At 41.3% G+C, this 18,747-nt stretch overlaps 1 long non-coding RNA gene across 1 annotated transcript in view; it reads right to left on the bottom strand.

Annotated features, from left to right (window-relative positions):
- Positions 1-6,666: 6,666 nt before the first annotated feature.
- Positions 6,667-18,747, bottom strand: part of LOC122088001 — a 28,960-nt gene continuing 16,879 nt past the window's right edge. Inside the window, exon 2 of the long non-coding RNA XR_006142942.1 lies at positions 6,667-6,898. This is a non-coding gene — a long non-coding RNA (uncharacterized LOC122088001). The remainder of the gene's footprint in view (positions 6,899-18,747) is intronic.

Genomic DNA, 18,747 nt, shown 5'->3' with positions numbered 1-18,747 from the left:
TTGATTGGGGAAGTAATTACAAAATAGAAGGCTTTTTGAAAGGAAACCTTAATTTAGTCTCCTAATGTTATACTAGTGCCCTAAATTTTCCCCTTGTGTGACTAAATGCAAATGAAATAAAGGAGAATGCCAGTACCAATGAGTATTGGATAGCAGTAGTCTTCTACCTCGAAGGGTAGGATAACCCCACGTGCACATGCTACTTTAAGTATTGGAAGGGTTTCAAACCACTGAAGAAGAAGTCAATGTAAGTCCTCTGTCATTGAGGGGAATTACTCGAACCCTATTAGTGAGATGCACCATGAAAGGGCTCACACACTTGCAGACACCTAAAGAACCCTCCACACAACCTACGGGTATTGTTCCACCCAAAGTGGACCTAAACAGGCCATATCGTGGCCACTGTGGATGGCCACCAGCTAGTGAACACCCTCTGGTGAGGGTACTAGCCAGAATTGGGTTATTTGGTTGTGGGGCTCGAACTCTAGCACATGTGCACCTCAGACCACATAATATGGTTAGTTAACCTACCAAGAAGTAAATTAATGCATTAGCTCACCCCGAGGTGGGCCTGGTAATTAATCCAATAATGGGTGAAAACTCATTTATTTCCTAAACAGACCCTAAGTATGGTTGGCCGGACTAGGATACTTACATACTAAAATACACATCACACTTAAAATACATGGCATTAATATAAAGAAGACGACATATTAATTCCACATACCCGTGTTGGGGTGGAGATGGGCTCCACAGTCTGAATAAGGGCTTTAATGTCAGGCTGGGTTGATAGGGCTAGGACAGGGTGAGGTCCAACTGGATGTGGATCTGATCCATAACCCGAATCCATGCCCTCAAGAACCACGTTTGTGGGGATGGGTCCTTAGGAAATGGGGTGTTTTGATTCATGTATGGGACTGTCTGTTGGGCCTTCAGCATAGGGCTGGCCTGGATGGGCTTGGAAAGGGAGAATCGAGTATAAGTCGCATTCAGCTACTTCTGCATAGTTTAGTGTACTAAATTTAAAACAACGGTGTTGAAAATCATAGGAAATAATATAGCAAAACGCTAACCTAGCATTTAACATGTTGGAAATTAAGAAACCTGTATAATGGCATACACACAATATGCTTGAAATATCCAAAATCATGGAGGACATGGGGTTGGGATCATATAACCATAAAATCATCACATAAACATGCTAAATAGCAGAAAATCTAAAGAAAACATATAAACTTCACATACATGAAATGACCAAGATCCCCCAACATGAGATTATCATTCAAACATGAAAAGTGATGAAATATGAGGATGGGTCATGTAAACATAAAGAAAATAGTATACATAATTTTAAGGCAGGGAGAAAAATGAAATAAACCACTGAAAATTCATGTAAAAGGAAAATTTCCAAAATACACCAACACCAAAACTCTAGACTTTTTATGGTTGCTTAAATATTTAAAGTTAGGGTGTATTTAATGACTTAATGTGTTAGCCTAGCGATTAGTACCTTGACTAATTAGAGGTCCTAGATTCAAATCTTGTTAGTATATAGTAAATAAGAGAGTTTTATTTAATTAAAATTCTTTTCTTTTACTTCTAAGATTCTTTTATTTTATTTTTAAGATTCTCTCTTATTTATTTATTTAAAACATCCTTTGTGGACCCCACCCCATTTGCACAAAACATTAAATTAGAAGTATTTATTTTTTTTAAAACATCCTTTGTGGACCCCACCCCAATTACACAAAACATTAAGTTAGAAGAGTGAGAGACAGAAGGGAGAAAGGAAAGAAAACAGAACCGTGAGAAAGAAAGAAAGAAAGAAAGAGAGAACAGAACCGTGGGAAAGAAAGAAAGAAAAAAAGGGAGAGGAAGAGGGATTTTGGAGTCTACTCTTTTGTTTTTCAGCCTTCTTCAGGTAGTGTTTGACGTGAGCATTCAGAGCTTGGAGGGTAAAAGTAGGAGACTTGCAGGCAAAAGTAAGTGGATTATAGTGGGGTTACACCACAGATGTGTGATTTGATTGTATAATGGGATGTTTTGTATGCTTGTATGTTATACTTATTCTGAATTGTGTTTATGTGTGATATGAATTCATGGGAATGATTGATAAGTGATGAAGGTGATTATTACTGTAATGTATATTGATGTGAAGATTTTACCTATTTGTCTTTAAAGAAAGTGATTTTGTGAATGTGTGAAAAGAGAGTGTGTGAGGGAAAATAGACCACTCCGTATCAGACTAGAGAGGGGTGTCCCATTGAGCTGCGAGACTTATACCCACTATGTACAGTGGTGTATATTTAGTCACAGAGTGGTGACAACAGTGTGATTGTGGGGGCCGTGTTTCCCTCTCGTATAATGGGCGGTGGAAGCTTATTTCCCTCAGTGCTAGCTAAAGTGTGGTAAAAATGAATATATTTTTTTATATGATCGCATTATAATTAGAAGTGTGGTTTTGAGAAATTAAAACTATTTGTTTTATCCGTTGTTTTTGTTTGATGGGTTGCCCTGTGATGTAAACTATTTTCTTTTGGTAGGTTGTTGAGCTAAACCTATTATTTGAACATCACAAATGATTGAGAGGAAGGTACGCATGGAGCAGGCGTTCGAGGGTGACCTAAAGCTATTATCAGTTCATTTTATTTTATTAGATGTTTGTAGTAGGACATGGATTTATGTAAACTCTGACAGAGCGTTTTTATTTAAATTTGAGAATGAACCTTAGATTGACACCAGTAGGTAAGGTTTGGGATATTTTATCCTTGAGTAGCTATTTTATTTTGTTGACATTTGAATATTATGAGTTCACATATGCCTATTTGTTTGATGAATGTTTTGGATTGTTTGATCATTGCCCGCGAGGGCTGTACCCTTACCTGTATCTGGGTCTGGGTTTTGGTCATGACAAGACTAGGAAGAAAAATCATGAAAATAGATTTAGGGATGAACCCTAAACTCAAAACTAAAGATAAATTTATGAAAACTTATCAAAATCATCTTAAAACTCTCTTAAAAGTATGGATAAAAATTCAATATGATAATATACACGGTTGAAAACTTCGATTAAAATCAATGAAACTCTGGACAAAAAACAAACCCACATAAATATAAATACAATGGGAAAAAAAAACTGAAAAAACCATCAAAATTGCAAAAATCATGTTCAAAATAAGAGACCCAGATCTACAACTTTCAAGAAGAAAGGTTTCTGAAACATCCAATGGAAAAACATATAACTGGTGCACAATACCACCACGTAACTGAGGCCAGCAAAGACCTATGCAGAAGATGTAACTCTTAATAGAACAAAAAAAAATTAAATAAATAAATAAATGAAACCAAAACTAAAAGGAATGACTCACCAAGCTACAACTTTGCAGGAGAATGCTTGGTGGTTGGAGGGCCGTAGGCTCAGGCTACATGGCTTCCAAGTAGAAATTGGAGTATATACACAGTTCCAATAATAATTCCAACACGTACAAATACCGATGCAATATGTGGGGAATCCTTTAAAAAGGTGAGAGGAGTGAGGGGTCATATATTTATAGCTTAGGGCCTTCAGGTCGGCCAAGGAAAAGCTTAATTAGCTTCCATCCTTGTCAGATTTCTTTTCTTCATAAAAGAGGGGTCTAAGTAATTTTCGGAAGAAAATATTCCTTCATAACCACGGAAGGGTTTCCGTCATTTCTTAGGGTTCTATGTCTAGGTGCAACCCTTAGGCAGCAAGGAAGTGGTATAAACAAGGTCTCATGCAAAAATCCATAAAATCCCGTAAATATCGTAGAACCAGCATGTAACGGCCTCAATAGAAATGTAGCTGAAATTGGCCATATGGTAAACGGCATCGGTCTATCTGCAAATGGTGTCAGCGTCAATATAGTTCTGATCCGGGCTGACTCAATGGGTCTTATCCAATTGGTCCCTTTGCTCAAACTAGGACCGGTCAATGTTTTGTGGGGTGGTTTGGGATATACTCTAAACATGTCAAAACCAATAACCAAATTTGAAAACATTTTTAAACAAAACCATCCTATACCAATATGGATGTGCAAATTACAACCAAGGGAAAAGAGAAGTCTATTGGGTATAACTAAAGTAGCCCACCACATTCTAGAGTAACTCCACCTCTCAATCATCAAGCCACTGCATCGGTGACAAAATGTGGTGTCTACATAATGCCCCTCTTTGACTAAGACTATGCAAAACTCGCATGTCAAAGAAGTGATCCAATGGGGGAGAAACAATTTCAGCACATTGCTAAAAGGTTTTGATGTAAAATCACGATAAAATAAAAATGAAAATCGGAGATCATCTGGCTAATCGATACCGAAGGAATAACCAAGGTGAGAAATCCAGGGTAGCTTTGAAACCTTAAATCATCTAAGTGTACTGTCGACACCTTAAGCCAAGAAACTCAAAAAAAAAAAAAAAAAAAAAAAACTAGAAATTATGAAATTAGGTTCTTAAAAATATAAAAAACTGGATTAGCGGAAAATCCAAGGTAGCCTTATGGCCTTGAACCAAATATTTTCATGAAAAACTTAGTGGAAAATCTATGGTAACCTTGCATCCTTGAACCAAAGTGTTGAATATAGAGGATTCTATCATTTTGATAGATATGTTTTTGATATGGAAACCATTATTGAAGTGTGATTCGGTGTTCTAACTTATGTGCAAGACATGTAAAGAGCAGTGACCCAATCCTTTGAAAACAATCCTTGGAGGGTAGAATCAAGCATGTTGAAGAAGATGATGAATTGCTACAGACAGTAGTCAACCATGAAGAGCTACAATCGTCTACCTATATGAAAGACAAAGAAGAGTTTCAAAGTCAACATTTTTCTTTTGGATGAATAAATAATTCATTACCAAGAGGAGAAGAATATATAAGGGGGGAAAAAGTGGGGAGGAGGGAAGGCTTAAGCCAATAAGGAAAGCCAACCCAAGGCAGCAACTAAATCAAAGACAAAGCAATACTAAGAGGAAATCAAAAAGGGGGGGGGGGGGGGGAGCCAAAAGCCATCGAATGGTGGTGGAGATGAGATCAACCTGAAGGTTCCAAGAGACAATGATGTGGGTTTTCCTAAGGGTATGGGGAACAGGACGAGCCTGGAGTGCTTAGACTTTGGAAGTAACATCAAAGAATCTTTCCAAATATTATTGGAGAGCGAGATTTGGGGGTCCATCTATGAATGTTACGCTCCATCCAGAGATGATTAATAGTTGCACAAAAACCCACCCAGTTCACTAATAGTGTCACAAATGGAGATACCAGAGTAGGTCATGTCTATCTAGATCTATTCTCTATCAAAAGGGAGAACAGATCTCCTAGCCGGCCAGCTCTTGGAAAAGACATCAAACAAGGGAGGAGAAGGGGCAAGAGAAGAAGAGGTGGGGGATATCCTCCATACCCAGGGAACAGAGGCAGCAGGAAGGGTTGGCGGGGATGGGTAAGGAGGCAATTGGTTAAGCATCTCCATAGCTATGGCGGGGAATATGGCCTTTAAACCATACCAACTTATGCCAAGGTACAATCGGGGTAGAGGTTCGGATGAAGGACCAAGCAAAGGTAAAAGAGAATATCCCATTGGAGGAGGGGAGCTAAATGCATTTATCTTCCCTTTCTTTATAGCCAAGGGAAGATGGGGGAGGGAGGTCTAGAGGTCAAGGAGAGGAAGGGGGAGGAAGGAGGGGACCAACCACTTGGAGAAAGGATAGAAGAGACAAAAGCATTAATGAAAAGGCCAGAAGAGTAGATTACTCTAGGAGAAATCAAGTCAGAAAGAATGCCCGATTGATGCCAGGGGTCTTTTCAAAGAGAGGTGGTCCGGCCATTATCAAATGATGAGGAAATGGCCGATCGGGCAATGGCCCTATGAGGCTATGACTAAGGATTTTTCTCCAAATCCAGGAGGCATCAGAATTAGAAGGGGTTGTCCAAAGGGAGTTATGCTTGAGCAACCCAGAATGGATCCAATCAACCCAAATGCTTTTGTGCTTGGACACAATTTTTTAGATGAGCTTGAGGATTCCCATAGAATTGGCATCTCTGATTCTCCTAATCCATAAATCTCCTTTAGATTTAGGAAGACACACTTTCTTCCAAATGAGAGACTAAAGAAATTTGGAAGAATCGGAGCCCTTCCAAAGGAATGAGCAAAGGAGGCCCTCAAAAGTCTTAATCACAGAGGCAGGGAGGACAAAGGTACCGGACCAATAGAGATACATGGACTGGAGGATAGACCATAGGATAAGACTGCTAGTGAAAGAGAGAAGTTTGCCTTTTCAAAATTGGAGCTTCTTCTTATGAAGATCGAGTAAGGGGGTGGTGCAATGGTGGGAAGAGAGCCTGGAGGTACTGAAAGGGACCCCAGGGTCTTAACAGGCAGGGAGGAACCTAGAGGAATTCACGAGATTCCAGAAAGGATTTCTTAGACCTCAGAGGAGACACTGGAGAGGAAGATATTGGATTTGAGGAGGTTGATGCTAAGACCCAAAAGAGTTTCAAAGGAGCGGAGAGTGGTCATGATAGTGGTGCTAGAGAGAGAATCAGTTGTCATAACCCAAACCCAGATACAGTTAAAGGGTACATCTCTCGCGAGCACTGATCAAATGATCCAAAACATTCACCAAAATCAGGCATAAAAAAACTCATAAAAATTCAAGTGTCAACAAAATAAAACAACTACTCAGATAAAATATCCCAAATCATACCTACTGGTAGCCTTCTATGGTGCATTCCCAAAATTAAAATAAAAAAATAAAAAAACACTCTGCCAGAGTTTACATGAAACAACATCCTAACACAATCATCTAACAAAGTAAAATAAATTAATAGAAGCTTCAAGTCACCCTCGAACTCCTGGTCCAAGCATACCTTCATCTCAATTATCTGTGATGTTAAAAATAATTGATTAATCTCAACAGCTCAGTAAGGAAAAATAGTAAGAGCACATCACAATGCAAACAACAGTTAAAACAAACAGTTTTAGTTTCTCAAATGACACTTTTAATAAACACGACCATTTAAAAAAATATCCCTCTTCATCACACTTTAGCTGGCACTAAGGGAAATAAGCTACTACTGCCCATAATACAAGAGGGAACCTCAACCCCCACAATTCACATGATCACATAATCACACTGTCGCCACCCCCTCTGTGACTAAATATACACCATTATGCATAGTTGGTATAAGTCCCGTGGCTCAATGGGACACCCCTCTCTGGTCTGGTACAGAGTAGTCAATTTACCCACACATTTTCTCTTTTCACACTTTTACAAAATCACCATTCATAAAACCACTTTCTTGAAGAACACAAACATGTGTAAACACAGGTAAAATCTCCATATAAGAATCAACATCAATATATATCATATAATAATAGTCACTTTCATCAAATATCAATCACCCCCATAAACTCATTGTCACACATAAACACAACTCAGAATAAGTATAAGTCAGCACATATCAATGATACAATCTTACCAAACATCACATCATACAATCAAACCACACACCTGTGGTGTAATCCCACTATAATCCACTTACCTCCTCTTGCAAGAGTGTTATCTTCCCTTTTCATCCAGGAGATCCCAATCTAAAATTAGTAATACCCTATATTAAATTATATCTCATCCAAGATTTGGGTCACATACAGAACATTATATTTGGCCCCTATGAATTAAATCCTAGTCATTGATATGAAATAATATTAGATTTGGGTCACACGATATTGGGTCCCAAGAAGACCCTAATCCTAAAACAAAACCCTAAGAACCAACAACTTAAACTAAGGATAAGAGAAAGCTTCATTACCTAGAGTGAGCAGAATAATAAAGTAGGCACCAAAATCCCCTTCCTCTCCCTTTCTTTCTTTCTTTCTTCCCTTCTTTCTTCCTTTCTTTCTCACGATTCTACTTTCTTTCCTCTTTATTTTTTCCTCACGATCTCTAGTTCTCTCTTTTCCTCTTATCTCTGTCTCTCTCTTTTCCTCTTCCAATGCCTATTTTTCTCTCTCCTATACTCCATAGTTCTCTCATCTCCGCTCCCACAGTTATGTCTAAATGGGGTGGGGTCCAACACAATTAAAAGAAAAGAATCTTAAAAATAAAAGAAAAAGAATTCAATTAAATAAAACCCCCTTACTTATAGCTAACAATGTTTGAACCTAGGTCCTCTAGATAGTCAAGGTACTAACCACTAGGCTAACTCATTAAGTCATAAATCCTAACTTCAAATATTTAAGTAAGCTTAGAAAATAACATAAAAAGATATATAATCTAAGGTTCCAAAATTTGGGGCATTAAATTAGCCTTAGAGAAGATCATGATGTCATTAGCAAAAGCCAAATGGGAAAGGAGAAGAGATTTTCATTTGGGGATGAGGGAAATAAGATGGAGGTCAGTGATAGATTTGATGGAGTGGGAAAGGACTTCCAAGGAAAGGGTGAAGAGAAGGGTAAAAAGGGGGCATCCTCGGTGGATGCCACACCTAGATGCAAAGTATCAGTCGGGCAACCATTCAGTAAGATGGAGAAGCGAGGGGAGGAGATATAAGAATGTATCCAATGAACGAAAGACGTTGGAAAGGACATTTAGAGCAAGACATCAGTAATGAAGTCCCAACTAATTGTGTCAAAGGCTTTATGAATGTCAATCTTGAGGAGGGCATCCAGAGAGTGGGAATTGTGGTCGAAACCACGAACAATCTCATGATAGAGAATAATGTTATCCGAGATACTCCTACATACGATAAAGGCATACTAGTTGGGACCCGATCGGCAAGGATTTTACCAATAAACTTCTAGAGAAGATTACAAAGTGAAAAGGGTCTGAAGTCGTTCATGCAAACCGCACCTTCCTTTTTGGTGATGAGACAAAGGAAAGTGTGGTTGATCCCTCTAATTTGTTTAGGGTTGTAGAAGAAACTTCAGATCGCAAGAATGAGGTCATTACAAATGATGTGCCAGCAAGTGGAGAAGAAGTCCATACTGAACCCATCTAGACCCAGGGTTTTATTGGCCTTGTGGGAAAGGACAGCCGAGAGAATTTCCTCCTCGCTGGGAATGGATTGGAGGAAGGGAAGGAAATCATCTGGAACAAACTCATTAAGGAGAATGGGGGGATAGTCGGGAGAGGAAGAGGAGGAGGGCAAAAGAGCCCCTAAAAGTGAGACAACTTCCGACTTGATGAGATCAGAGGAATATAGCTCAGTACCAGAGAAGGAGATTAGCTTAGGAATGGTGTCAGCATTATTTCTAACTTTGAAACAACAATGGAAGTAAGCAGAATTATAATCACCCAAATCAAGCCATTTGATGCGGGCTTTCTGACAGAGGAAACTTTCTTTTTGATCCAGAAGCAAGGAGAGGTCAGAAGTAGCAAATTTCTCTTCCTCGGCCAGAACAGGGTTGAGATCATGCTAGAGTCTGGATTGAATGGAGTGGAGCTTGTCTCGACAGGAGGCAACCCTAGAGATGTTCCCAAAGGTGGAAGAATTCCAATGCTTTAAGGTTACTTTAACATTCTTGAGTTTTTTTACAAAGGCAATGAGAGGGGAGAGAGAGCGAGGAGTGGGGATGTTCCAAGCACTATGGACTAAAGGGTGGAAATCAGGATGGGAAATCCACATGTCAAAGAACTTGAAGGGTTTAGGGCCAAAGGAGCGGTAGGGTAGGACATGGATAGAGGTAGGACTATGATCCAAAATCCAAGGAAGGCCAAAGCAGGCATAAGAAGAAGGGTAAGAATCAAGCCATACTTCATTGATAAGGGACCTATCAAGCTTACAAGCCACATGATGACTATCGGATCTTCTGTTGTGCCAAGTGAACTTGACCCCCAACCATCTGAGATCAGTGAGATTGAGATCCTCAATGGAATCATTAAAAGAATCAACAGCCTGCGAATCAATTGGCATACCCCCATGCTTCTCATGGCTATAATGGATTACATTGAAGTCTCTCACAATTCCCCAAGGATTGCGTCCCGTGGAGGGGGCAAAAGAGAGAAGGTCAAACCAAAGGGGGAGCCTAAGAGAGGCTTAGTTATGAGCATAATGATTGAAAGGAAGCAGATGAAGGGCCCAGAACAGTGGGAGATAGAGATGTGAATGGCTTGGGCAGAGGAGGATTGAATAGTGATGGTTAGGAAAGAGGGGTCCCAAAAAATCCAAATTCTACAATTAAAATTGTGGAGATAATTAGAGGTGAAGGACTAAGAGGGGGCAATTGAGGAGGCAATTCGAGAGGTGCTTCCAGGACACGGGTTTCTAGAAGAAAGCAAAGATTGGATGGGGAGGAGCGAATACGGGATCTGATTTTAGCTTGTTTAGCCAAGGAATTAAGGCCTCGAACTTTTCAAATGGTCCAGGGGATCTTAGGAATCATGAGGAGTGGGCATCAGACGTTTGGACGATCTCCGGGGGGTTTTGGGTTAGGGAGACCCAAGGTGGAGGGAGGCCGATAACTATAACCTATGACACATGAGACAATGGGGATGGATGAGGATCAAATGGTGATGGAGGATGATTTTTTATTATGTTTTTTTAGGGTGGAGGTGGGGGCATTGGTGTTGGTAATGGATATATGGAGATAGGATTGGGAGGGGTGGAAGAGCTAGGATTGGGGGTTGGTAGGTTTGGAGGGTTAGAAAGGTTTAAATGAGGGACAACAGGGATCTCATACTAGGAATCAGCTAGAGAAGCTTGCTTGTTACCATGCCGAGTAAGAGAACTAGAGTTGAGGAGAACTTCTTCATTAACCAAAGAGCCAGGTCTGCTCTGTTGTCGGAGAGATTCATAAGAGGGAGCTAGAGGAGTTGCATCTCATATGGCTTTAGAGGTGTCTAGAGTGGGAGCTCGGGGGTACCCTAGGGGGCCGAGCAGAGTCGCTAGTAGTAAAACTGGAGACGAGGCATCGAGGCCTTCCAAGGCTGAAGGAAGTGGAGTATAACTAGAATCTATTTCTGAATTGTTGATGGTTGCAGGTAGGCAGGCCTTCCAAAGCCATATGAGAGGCGGAGAGGGTGATTGATGCACCCAGGTCGAACAAGCATTCATCACAAGTAGGTATAGTAGCAAAATTATCAGAAGTTGTTGAGGGAACTTCAGTAGCGGGGGTCGTTGGCAGAACATCAATAGCAGCAGTCGTTGGCGAAACTTCAGTAGCAGCGATTGATGTCATGCTAGGCGAAACTTCAATAGTAGCGGTTGTTGATATGAACTCTTCTAGAGGGATGGAGGCGGGAGGAGGAGGGCAGGGCATCACAAGACGGTGGCTGACATGGGGTAATCAGTCGTTGAAGAACGAAGATCCCTTCCGTCAGGCAGAGAAGAAGAGGGTTTTGACTTAAAAGGATTAGGGTTGGGCAGGTCGGTTTGGCAGTTGGATAGGTTTGGATGCATAAAAGGATGGGTCGAGTTATAAAGATTGCCCGGGTATAAATAAATGGTGGTCTGATGGGTACTTGGAAAATATGTTTAAGAGGTGGACCAGAAGGAACTGGTTCAAAGGTCTAAAGGTTGGTTCAAAGTTGGTTTGGCTTAGGTTGGAGGGGTAAGGCGTATAAAGGGTCGAAGGAATTGGAGTAGCGTTCGAGGCGAGTGTTTCAATAGGAGGGACGGCTGAAACAGAGAGAGGAAGCAGAGGGGGAGACAGAGGTTGTGGGAAGTAGGTGAAGGATCTAAGGGGGCTGATTGTCTAGCTTGGCAGTATAAAGGGGGAGATTCCTTGTAAAGGAGAACCATGGGAACAGCGATTGCATGCAAGTAGGGGTGAACTGTTCCATCTTCTATGTCTGTTGACTCAAGGATCGAGCAAGGGTTCTAACCAGTGGATAATGGCTTCGAAGAAGGACCGGAGGTCCAAGAATACGTTGCCTCTGCCAATTGAGCTGAGGGCGAATCCAGCGCCTGAACTTTTCAGTGCCCTTTTTTTTTTGTTTCTCCTGCTATTATGTTCCTTGAAGGTGGAAATCAGAGAGGGATCACCGATGGCATCTTGAGTATCATTGGGGGCTGGTTTTGAAGATGGGATTTTTTCGCACATCGTAGCCTTATATCCAAAGCATTTGCAGAACGTGCAAGATGGGGGCAGCCAATCATACTGCACTTCTTAGTTGAAGAAATGACCTTCACCGTCTATGATTGTAACCGAAGACGGGAGAACACGATCTACTTGAACTTCAATGCAAATTCTCGCAAAAGAGTCTATCCATAGTTTTCATTCGCTTATCAAAATATAGAGGCTTGCCGATGAGAGAACCGACAATGCTAAGTCCCTGAACACACTAGCAATGGAAGGGAAGATTGGGGAAGACAACCCAAAGAGGGATAGAATATGGTTCAATTCTATTGAACGATGTGTGAGCATCCCATTGCCAAAGGAATATGGGCTTCTTTCCCACATACCAAGGCCCTCCATCAATGGCAAAGGCTTTATCAGCAACAGAGTCAAAGTTGAAGATGAAGGTCCCATTGTTAAGCATATACGTGGACAGGGAGCAAGATGGTTTCCATTCACTTACCAGGGAACCTTTAACAATGGAGAAAGGAGGTCTACTACCCAGAAAGGAGCCTACAACATAGTTTTTCCATTTTAGAATCTCAGAGTCTAGAAGACCAGTCGGATAGAGGCTAATGGAGGAGAGTTATGGGTAACCAGAGGGTAAAAGAAAAAAGGGTGTGTCCAGCAGTAGAAGGGATGGAGGAGGAGGGGGCGGTGGGGCAGAAGAGGAAACAACCGTACTCCAGGAACATAGTACAGGAGAAGCAGGTTGATGGGGAATGGGAGAGGAGGGAGAGGTTGGATGGGGGTTAGGCAGGAGGTAGTTGGGAAGGGGGGAGTGAGCGTCTGGAGGAGGGGAGGAACCGGCAAGGGCAAAGGCCGCCGAAGGGGGAAGGTGTTGGGTTTCGATTGACACTGAGAGGGGGGTGAATTAGTGTGCCAAATATTTTTCATTTTTCAGTTGTACCTCTGATGTGGCAATCACTATTTGCACTTCAATAGCACAGTCTACTGATGCTGCCCAGAGTTGCTATGTATACTATTGACCATTCTTACTGTTGTATGAAACTTACTCACACAACCTGTATTGCTGCCCAGAGCTGTCTCATAAACCTCACACGGTAATCACTGTCACATACATACACAGTCGTATGCACATCCACACTGCACCACCAAGTGGTCAGGTCTACCAGATGTACACACCCATTCTGTAGCCAAGCACTCCAATCCACAATACAAATACGAGCATACACATCCACAACACAAGAAATAAGTGCTTCGGCAAGTTACCTGTATGCGCAGAGTAATGGCTACTGTCGGGCTCAACATTTACTAAATACTAATTATTACTGCACCCACAACCGAGGGAACACATTCCCAGTTTCCACCAATGACATACAATGGCTAGGTCTTCATTTCTTGTAGGTACCTCCCTCTTTGAAGAAATGAAAGCACATATTCTCTCCACCTCTTGTGCAGAATCTCATTCGGATTTTCTTACAAAGTGTTCTCGACCGTTATGGCAGAACCCTGACTTCTTCATCACTTTACCTTTTAAGAAAAATGAAGATGCCAATCCAACAAAAGCCAGCCATCCAGGCCTCAATCCTGAACATTTGTCCTTGGCTATCCAAGAGATTCAGCAACTGCAGTCTCAAAGTCTTCTAGAACCCACTTTCTCTCCATGGGCATGCCAAGCATTTTATGTGAATAAAAGAACAGAACAGATTCGCGGAAAGCTGAGAATGGTGATTGATTATCGACCTTTAAATCACTTTTTGGCTGATGAAAAATTTCCTCTCCCAACTCGCCCGTCTTTACTTCTCCAGCTAGCTCATGCTACGGTGTTCTCCAAGTTTGACCTCAAAGCAGGTTTTTGACAACTTGGAATTATTCCTGAAGACAGACCAAAGACAGCCTTTTGCATTCCAGGCTACCATATGCAATGAACAGTCATGCCTTTTGGTCTCAAAACAGCACCATCCATCTTCCAGAGGCCTTTTGGAATTATTCATTTTTCTTAAAAGGTAAAGTGATGAAGAAGTCAGGTTCTACCATAACGGTCGAGAACATTTTGTAAGAAAATCCGAATGAGATTCTGCACAAGAAGTGGAGAGAATATGTGCTTTCATTTCTTCAAAGAGGGAGCTACCTACAAGAAATAAGTTAGAAATAGGGGTCCATGGGAGTAGTTGTTTATAGACAAGACCTTGGGGTGTCTAGCAGAGAGGAAGATGACGAAGAATGTCAAAACCAATGATGAGACATTGATGTCCACGCTAGGGGTAGCCTACTATTGCGAGCACGGCCTCTGACTGCGCGTGTTCTTTTGGGAAGAGCACGTTATTGGCATTGAAGTTCTTTCAATTCTTCAGTAGGAAAAGTCCTTGAAGAAGAAACTGTAGGAGGCACCGGAGAGACATACATAGCAAATGGATCTTGGGGAACAAAGCTTGGAACTGTGACTGGAAGTGGTTGTTGTTGTCGCAAAGAAGAGGCAATAGAGGGAGCACGAGGTTGTTGTTGTTGCATTTGATGAAGTTGTGTTTCAAGGTACCTAAGGTGCTTCTCTTTTTTGCCTATAAGAGCAAAGGCTGTAGTGGTATCAACAACACTAGAAGTAATTCCAGCAAGTTCACGATGAACCTGGTCAATTTCACAATGGAGAGATTGAAGAAGATGATCATGATGGGTCAAAGTACCATGAGTTTGTTGAGTTTAAGCCAAAATAAGCTCAAGGTATTGATTCTGGATTGTAGCATTTTCTGCCTGCCAGTTTAAAGCTACTTTAGCAGGAGAAATGGGTTCAGAACGTCCTATAGCTTGGACTGAAGGTTTAACTTTCCAAACATGACGAAGACCATGAAAATCTGGACCAGTATCATGAATTCCGGGAAAAGGTTTAAGGGGAGAAGAAGAGAAAGAGCTAGGAGTATACATACAACAAGGAGGAATGACAGGAGGTAACTCTGGTTTTAGGGGAGGTTTACAAGGTGAAGGTGAAGGTTGGGAAGAACTCTTAGGATTTCCATACTTAACAAAGAAAGGGTATTTTGATTCAGTGCTTAAGGGTCCAACAGAAGAATCACCTGCCTCATATCGTTCTTGTAATTGGTGCTGAGTAGACTTTTGTCTAGCAGAACGACGGGAGGAAGGAAGATCATCGTCAAAATCTTGAAGACAATCGTCACAGTCACAAAGGTCAAAGTATTTATGACCAGTAACTGGATCTTGAAAGTAGAAGATCGGATTACCCTGGGAATCAAAAGACTTGATAGGAATTTTTTCTTGGATCATCCCAAAAGAAAAAGGAAAAGGAGAGGGACGAGGTTGAGGAGAAGGAAAATGGATTTCTACCTCACCATTAGGATGAGTAATATACTCAGGGTTTGTAGACTGAACTGGTTTAGGAGGGGCCTGTGGCTGAGAGGTTGAGACTTGTTGCTCATAAGCTGTAACCCAAGAAGAGGGAAGGAGACAAAGAAGTTCATCTCTGGAGATTTGTCTGGGAACATAGGTACAGCAAGGGACTTGGTTAGAGTCCATAGTAATGAACAGAGCATCTTCAGAATGGCCTGTGAAAAGATCAAATGCATGATTCTGCAACTGGTAAGCCATCTAATAGTGCAAGGTAGCCGCCTTGGAAATAGCGTTCTGGGGAACACTAGTAATATGAATCTGGAATTTTAGGGCAGTAGGAAGCATAGGATCAGACAGTGGAATGTTAAAATTAGGATACAGCGTCAAAAACACTGTTCCAGCATTTAGGGTAGTTTAACTGTGGCAATCACGGCATGTTGATACCGTAAAAACCGACTCTCGAGGAGAGCAACTCGGGAAACCACTGGAAGTCCTTTTCGTCCATGATCTGAGAGGTCGCATCCACGGTAAATAGGTTTAGGTAGTTGTAACTACCAAGGAACACAGCCCCTATGTCCAGCACCCACTGAACACCAATAAAAAATAAAGTTGGGCTTATAACAATACCCTATAATGAAGCACTCATACATGCAAATCTCTCCCAAATAGACTACAACTATCACTTAGGCATTTTATCAAACATCTTGTCTACAATGATTTATAATAATGAAAATTTGGCAAAAATGAGGTTATCTAGGCAAGGAGTAACCGTCGGAGATGTAATAATGTCGATCTCCACTTGATGCGGACCACAATCACGTTGTCTCGGTGTCGCCAATGCTTCAACCCCAGTTGGCACTTGGGTTTCTTGAAGCAACCCACAATAACCAAATTCTCGGTTCTTCTTCTTCTTCTTCTTTCTTTTCTCCTTGTCTTTACTTTTATGGAGCAGCAATGGCATTCACATTCACACACACAAAGAGAGGAAAAAGCTTCTTCTCTATTTTCCTCTTCTTCTCTTTTCTTCCATTTTCTTTTTCTTTCTCTTGGCAACAACCAATAGAGCTTGCTGCCTTGGTTTCCAGCAGCTTACTAAGCCTCCAATGGGGGCTATGAGTCAAGTGCAAGAGGATGAAAGTCTTTCATTCAAACCCTTAGCCTTCCACGACCTTCAACTCATTTTTCCGACCACCTCAGCAACCCCTCTGCCCGATTTCTTCCCTCTGGTGTGTAGAGCTCGGAGAGATGAAGAATCTCCAACTTGAATCACTCAAATCGGAGTTAAGATGAGGGAGATATGGCCATTTAAAGTTAGACCAACCAGAACACTCAAAATGGAATCTTCGGAGGTTGGCGTATGCTGCACCGGCGGTGCACGCAACAGGGGCAAAATCTGGGCCATCTGATTAATCCAAAATCGACTTTTAATCTCAGTCATTAAATTATTCAAACGGCTAATAAATCTTAGCCGTAAGATTAGAATAACCGAGTAGACTGATGATGTTAGCATGACGCAGGCACTGACATCGTCAGATACGTTGTCGATGCGCCATTGGCTACGTCAGCACAAAATACGATGGCTGTCGGCTATCTCTCAGGCTGAAACAGATTACAGCCGTTGGATCAAGATCTTTAGATCTAGTTTAATCTAGATCTCATGAGATCAAATTAAATGGCATCTATCTGCATCCCTTTTTGCACATGCGTAACACTATAGCAAACTTGATCAGGTGACACACCAATCCATTATATATAATACACTCCACCAATGAGAAGCCTCGTATAAGCATCTTCAACGCTAGCTCTTGCACGAGACATTAGATCTAAATCTGACCGATGTGGCTCAATCTAAGCCATGTATTAAGGATCCATATGATTCTCTTATATACACAAGCCCTTGCCTTCATATTTCCAGTGCTAAACACCCCATATCAACTAAGACCTTCAAAATCTCAAAATTACATAAAAGCCCTTCAAATTTTAAAAATAAATTCCGAAAAATCCACCCAACACCGAGAGCATATTGATGAATTTTCGATTTAGATTTTTTAACCGGCTTTACGGAAACACTTATAACTTTTTCATATGATATCCGATCGAGATGAAATGAAGTGCGTTGAAACCATAACTGGACGCTCTACGACTTTCCAGAAGACTCAATCATCTAACTCAGCCATGTAAAAAGACCAAAATTCCTTTAGACCTTTCCAATGACGCATCTTTCTCATACACAATCGGAACGCGATGAAATCAGAACCATTGGAAAGATTGGATTTTTGTCGTATTGTTACATGGAGAACACTTTGTTTAAAAAATTCATCTTCAATGCCGAAAATGCCTTCGACTGCCACAAATGTCGTAACTTCTTCATACTGTATCGGAATGCGAGAAAATTAGATGTACTGAACTAGATAAATTACAATCTATATTTTTTATGAAGAAACGATCTTCCAAAAATGTCTTTTTTATTGCCAAAAATACCCCCGAGCGTAAATAGGCCAATTTTGCCAGTTTTGACCAAGAAACCCGCACCACATACTAAGGATGTATCAAACCATTCCATGCATATCAAGCGGCTCTGTTATCTCATCGGTGACATTGGATACTACCATGTCATCATTTCCATCCATGTCACCCAAACTGGTCACATCATCACAACCACGTGGCCGAGTTGCCAACAAAGACAATCATTAAACAACAATCTCCCCCTTTGGAGTTGTTGGCAACCACCTCATCATTAATACACTCCAAAGCTCCGATGAGTAACTCTCTCCCCCTTTGATAATAAGTACAAATGATGGAACCAATGGATTCCCCCTGAGTCCAATATGGGGGTAGCAACATCAAGCAACTTGCTCCCCCTCTCCCAGTGCCCCTAGTGCTTGGGAAGAACCACCATTCCCAGTTTCTGTCTGAGGAACTCAAACGATCTTTGGGAAGTGGTTTAGTAAAGATATCAGCCACTTGCTCTATTGTGGAAATAAACTCCATCCTTACTTCACCTTCCATCACCTTGTCTCTTAAGAAATGATACCAGATAGCAATGTGCTTCAATCTAGAATGCATCACCGGGTTCCTGGAGATGTTGATAGCATTGTCACAATATAGTGGCACTGCCTGCTCAACCTCCACACTTAGATCCTTCAACATCTACTTCATCCATAATACTTGTGTACAACAAGATGTAGCTGCAATGTATTCTGCCTCTGCAGTTGAAAGAGAGACTGACTCTTACTTCTTACTGTGCCATGCCACCAAGTTGCTCCCTAAATAAAATGCACCACCACTGGTACTCTTCCTGTCATCCACGCATCCAGCCCAATCTGCATCTGAAAAAGCTGACAAACTAAAGTTCTTGATCTTCGAATACTAT

The sequence above is a fragment of the Macadamia integrifolia genome, chromosome 9, assembly GCF_013358625.1.
Source record: "Macadamia integrifolia cultivar HAES 741 chromosome 9, SCU_Mint_v3, whole genome shotgun sequence".
Taxonomy (NCBI): domain Eukaryota; kingdom Viridiplantae; phylum Streptophyta; class Magnoliopsida; order Proteales; family Proteaceae; genus Macadamia; species Macadamia integrifolia.
The sequence above is the reverse complement of the archived record's forward strand: the minus strand, read 5'-3'. Positions and strand labels throughout refer to the sequence as shown.